The sequence below is a fragment of the Pinus tabuliformis genome, chromosome 3_1, assembly GCF_031772625.1.
Source record: "Pinus tabuliformis cultivar Carrire ecotype Pingquan chromosome 3_1, CPIR1, whole genome shotgun sequence".
In the NCBI taxonomy this organism is placed as follows: Eukaryota; Viridiplantae; Streptophyta; class Pinopsida; order Pinales; family Pinaceae; genus Pinus; species Pinus tabuliformis.
The window spans coordinates 605,234,739-605,240,845 of record NC_142301.1 but is presented as its reverse complement, the minus strand read 5'-3'; the positions used below and the strand labels follow the sequence as shown (position 1 = coordinate 605,240,845).

Genomic DNA, 6,107 nt, shown 5'->3' with positions numbered 1-6,107 from the left:
TAGAATTTGCATCAAACAACCAATGGATAAAAAAAAAACCTCTTCAATTGCATTGCTTCAAACTACGATCATGTAAGTCTTGATTTTACTATTACTTTTAAAAGCTTAATAGTGAAACTAGTGTAAATGCGAGTTGTATATATAGCCATATCTGTTACTTCTAATTTCAGAGGTGCAACAAATCCAAACTCTCTGTGTAGTGATATGCTCTGGTCTGCAAACATGGGTCATGTTATTCGTGCAAAGAGAAAAGGAGTAGGTTTTGTGTTCATATCCCACACCCATCACAGGGATGGACGTGCACGTTTCAGAAGCCTTGAACATGGCGAGTGCAATGGCTACATCAAGGGAATTTTCAAGGACATAATGCACGACCCTAGCCACAGCCCTCCCCTCTACAAGGTGACCTTCAGACACCCATTCTGTTACAAGCATCAGAAAGAGCTCTTCCTAGCAGCCAAAAGTATGTACACGGGACAATTTTTTTAGTGCGGAAAGAAGGCCAATTTGGCTATGGGTAATTTGCTTCCCTTGAGATCTATTCGCGATGGAGGCATTGTCTACAACGTGGAACAGAATATCGGTGATCAAGGTTCATTTGCTAGGGCTTCTAGAGACTATTCCATCTCCATCAGCCATAATATCAATAACGGCACCACCAGGGTGAAGCTTCCCTCTGGAGCTAAGAAGAACTCTAGTGGGTGATATCACCACCCCCACTTGAAAACCAGTGAATCTTTAGTGAATGCCATTGTTTTAATTTGTGTTTTCCTTCAATTTCATTTTTGTTGCAAGTAAATAAAATTTTATTAGAGAGAAATTAATGTACAAGATCGCTATGTCAATTATTTAGCTTATGTGATACATTCTTTGGTCTCTTAGTAAATGATTGATAGAGATTGACAACATTACATATTATACTAGATAATTGAAAACCCTATCAGAAAGTTGAACAAAAAGCACCAATTTATCCAACCTCTCCTTGATTGAAGGGTCATATAATCTGAAAGATTCCACCTTTTATTTCTTATTTAACTTAAATTCAATTCAACCCTTGTCATCATATTTCAAACAAGACTTATCTGAAGTTCATGGGTTCCTTAGCAATCCCGATTTCCTTTCACCCGTCCTCTTATCCAAAGGATTAATTTCCAACATCTTCCCCATCTCAAAACACACATTAGCCATAATATTTGCTACAATTTCACCCAAAATCCCAAGACCAGATCTGGCCCCAGGAGGATGTAAGATTGACATTCACCTTTAAGATTATCATAAAGATATGTTTTTCTTTTATTTAAGCTGCATCATCTCCCCTACCTAAGATGACATATTATCCGCAATATTATTTTCTACAGTTACCCTAACATTGATAGGACCAGTGCTAGTACCAGAGGAATGTGAGAATTTCAGAGTCAGGAGGGCCTGAGATTAGATCTATCTGAGATTTTTTCTACTCAGTGGTGACTGACCACATTTTCCTCTCATCAAGTGGTCCTCTATTTTTGTGCATACTTGTTTGAGAAGCAGTTTTATATTTAGCCTTTAGACGAGGTTATTCTCAGAAAAAAAATGTGTTCATAATCCAACATTTTTGTCCAACTGCAGTGATTATAATATATCATGAATTTTTCTGCAAGAACCTTTCTCAAATCAAGCTAAATTATTTGGGTAGAGGTAGAATTTGATAGATCAACTATCCCTATGGCCATGGCAACAAATCTACAAAAACATTTATAATTGCCTTGAGGGACTTAGCATTCTGATATCCAAGAGGCAGGCTAGAAATTTGCACTCAAATAATGCCTAAGGATAAGAATTTAGTGAATATATTAAAACATGCCTCCTAAGGCCTTGGAAGAAAAGGCCAACCCTCCATAAACCAAGACATATTGTACATAACATTTTCTTTGTCAAGCACAAAGATAGATGCAATGATGAAAAACTCTTGCCCCAAATATGTATCACCATAATAGTTTGCAATAAAAAGCCTCAGGACTTGGATACGCATTGATATCTTTCAGCATCAAAAATACACTATTTAATCTTGAATCAACTTATGGGCATGGTAGTAAGGCTCCTGCACCTTAACCTAGGAGGCATAGAGAATCAGAACCATTACGAAGGCTGGCTTGTAGGTGTATAAGAATGAATAGGATGGATTATTTTGGTTAAAATTGAACCTTTAAAGAGAAAACTTTCGGGGTCATTCCCTTTTTTAGGTGGATCCATCAAAGCAAAAGAGAATTTTTCTTTGTCACGTGGAACTTTTCAACGAGCCAAGCCATTTTTTATTGCAAATTTGAATGCCTATATGCCCTTTTCATTTATCATATATAGAGAGGGACATTTGGAGCAAGTCTTGGGTTATCACTACAACTGAGTGTGAAACCATAAGCAGAGAGATTGTGATGATTGAATATCCATAAGTGGATGATTGAGGCCTACAAAGACAATGTGAGATGTTTGAAGCCCAATAAGCACAGAGTTGTGTTTGGCATGAGTCACAGTGAAAAAGCAATATCAAATAGATAATAGATATACATTAGATGGAATTCAAAAATACAAACACATATACTACTAATATTTTTTGGGGGGTTTATAGCATGATGTTAAAATTGAGCAGATTTTTTATTTTATTTTACCAACTTTACATACAACATGTCAGGTCTCAAAAGAAACTTTCAATTATGTTTTGGAGTTAAGGTTTACATTATGTATATGTTTGTCTTTGGTTTTGTTTCTTTTTGATGGATAATGTAACCTTGTTTTCTGTGTGTGATTTTTTTTTTTTCAATGTGAAAGCGTCATTACAAGCTTCAAACAAGTTAATAGGATTTAGCTTGGATGTTTAGGAGAAGTTATCCTCTCCACCTAGATTCAAATCCTTCTTTTGACATGTGCTCCTTGTGGGCTATTTGACTCTGCAAGGAGTCATTTCATGTGGATGGGACCAAGAACAATCCTTGGGTGACTTTGATGGATTAGATTCTGACTAGTCAGCCACATAGCTAAGAATTAACTCCAGAAATATGTTGGTAGATATTATTTTTTCCAATATATCGTGGAGTAAACGCTGTAGGAAAAAATGAGCAATAGGAAAAGGTCAAATAAATCCCTATCTTAGCTTTACACATATACATTTAACCATTTAGAAGAATATTTACATGAGTAACAGACAAATCAGCTTACATAACCTTATTGGAAGTGACATGCCCATAATCTTGATGGATAACATATATGCAAGGTGGCATCTACGAAAAATGGAGTTCAAAATAAGAGAACATGATATGATGTGGTGCTTTGTCTTGCTTATAACACCATGCATAGGAAAAAGAACATAGTCAACATCAACAGATTTATTTAAATTACTTTAAGCTAGAATATTTGGTAGTGGAAACACGAGAATGAAGAGTGGAACTGCTTAACTTTTATCATGGTTCCATAGATCTATGTTGTCTGAATGGGAATATTAGAAAGAAAAAATAAGTATTTTAATGCTTCTTAAAATTTATAGGAAACATGTTAATCACACTTTACAGGTTACTTGGGGCCTTATTTTCAGATTGTATGTTGAATCTCGGTTCTATGTTGAATTTCAATTTTGTTATATGACGGGAGTGCTAACTCTAAATGTCTCACTTTCCAGGGTGAATCTTCTCTCTAGTGCTAAGAATATTTTCCCAAGTGGTTGTAGAGCTATGATTGGTCAAGTTGTTGGAGGTGGAAGGACAGAAAAACCAATGCTCAAGGCTGGCAATGCATACCACAAATACAGGGTCAAAAGAAATTGTTGGCCCAAGGTTCGTGTTGTGGCTATGAATCTAGTTGAGCATCCTCATGGTGGTGGTAAGCATCAACATATTAGCCATGCTAGTATTGTACATCGTGATGCACCACCGGGGCAAAAAGTTGGGCTTATTGCTTCAAGGACTGGTCGTCTGCGTGAGCAAGCTGCATCAGCAACTGCAAAGATGGACAACTAATCTTAGTTCATTTATATTTTCAAGGATTTCATTGTCTTATTTTGGTGTTTTATTTTGTCATAATGTATCTGATGAATTCTACTATGGATATGAGGATGTGGACACCAGTTGAATGACCTGCTTGGGAAGCATTGAGTATGGAAGCGGATGACAGTCTTATGGAGTGAGTATGCGACATTTTTCCCCATTTTCATTTTGTTTATCATTCATTTTTTGTGCTGGTTCTGATAGCTAGTTTTATTTATTTACCTTTTGGTCATTTTATATAATTAACATTCCATATTCCGAAGCTAGGTAACATTTTCGGTTGCTTTAGACGAGAATTCTGTAGGATTACGATGTTCCCAATGAGTTTTGAACATTTTTCCAGTACACCTTGTCAATTTGGGATTGTCATTGCGATTTAACGCTTGAACTGTTATCCGGTTTGACATTTGATTGACAAAAAAATGCCTTGATTTTATAAATTATTTGTATGTTAAATTTTAAAAGTATTTAAGAAATTTGTCTTCATTAGCCACACTTCAAACAATTGATTTCACACTAGCATGTTTAAGGTTTGGGTTATTTATTTGGTTAAAATTTCCCAAGATTTATATCATATCTCAGGTGTAAGGTTTGAGTTATTTATATGGTTAAAATTTCCCAATATTTATATCCTAACTCACCCTTTTGAAATTCATGCCATTCGAGTGTAACAGATCGCGGTAAGGATGAACCCTATTAATCTCACCAACTCTATTACTACGCATCATGAATCATAATTCAAATGGACTCTGAATTTGATTCTTTTCCTTGACTAAACAGTATTAAGTGAAATCCTCTCAGTCAAACTCAGCCCCAAGTCATACTTGAAATTTTGAAATGTGAATAAGATTTTCTCGGCAGCAAGTTTGACACCCAATTCCTTGCAAGTCAAACAAGACTGTCGGCTTAAAAAAAAAGATCATCTCCTTAAATTGTTAGCCCCTGGACTCCCTCATTAAAGATAAGATCATTCTATGATCCTGATAATTGGTTTATCAAAACGTTGATAGGGAGAAATATGAGTTAAGGAATAGAGAAAGTAATTTTCCTTGACATTGCCTAGAATATTTTGAACTATTGGGGGAAACTTACGTGACACTACCATCACCACACCAACATTTTTTGGTAAAATTCCACTGCAAGAGGCATCCACTGATTCACGTTCCTTAGCCTAACCATAAAGATGATTCTTCCTTAACATTTTGCCTAGATCTCGACATATAGTCCTTATCATTATCAAGTATGGATTTTCTTTCTTCACCTATGTTCCAGCTCCCCCCCCCACAATTTCAAATAAGCATCAATTTCTCTTGCATGCTTCCCTCCGATTGAAAAGTTATACCCATACCTGACATCCTCATATTCATCTTGGTTCTTATGCTTCTCTACTTCTTCTAAGCTAAGAAATCAGGTAACCATTACCTCCCTACCACCACGAATAGATAAACCATTTTTCCTGCACCATCTTTCAAGATCCACAAGGGGAATGTTGAAAATAGCAACAAGAAATGATAAAAATAGAATCCAGAAATTCCAATTTTAATTTGTCCTTGAATTAAAATTGTGAATTAAATTCAAATTTAGTCTCACCGGCTGCTTGGAAATAATTAATTAATTCATTATGGATTAATTAGTTGGAGAAATTCAAGTTAGAAGTCTTTCTGAAGTCATGCAACAGTTATCCCTTAAATTAAGGAGATTATCCCTTAATTAAGAAGATAAGATTGAGTTATATTTGAGTTGTAATTAGTTAGCTCAATTTACTGAGTTAAGTCTAGTTAAACTAGTTCCAAATTGTTTGAGGAACTAATTGTGAGTTATCAGTCAGTTGATGCATGCATGCACTCAACCAGTGTACTCTAGATAACTGAAGATTCCCTCATCAAAAACTCATGCATGTCTATTCTGAGAAAGACCCAGTTGAGATAAATGTCAAGGACAGTGTACTATCAGTTGCATGTGTTTTCCTATAAAGGAAACTCATGCATCCATTCAAGGTAAGGTTCCTTGAGGATTGCACAGTTCTGACAGTGTGTTAGAGCAGTGTGTGAGAGCAGTGTTCCACTAGGTGAAGGAGATCATCCCAAAGGAACT

The 6,107-nt window shown here is 35.8% G+C and overlaps 1 pseudogene; it reads left to right on the top strand.

Moving 5' to 3' along the window:
* Nucleotides 1-222: 222 nt before the first annotated feature.
* LOC149188459 (large ribosomal subunit protein uL2-like) lies at nt 223-3,986 on the top strand (annotated as a pseudogene).
* The last annotated feature ends 2,121 nt before the right edge of the window (nt 3,987-6,107 follow it).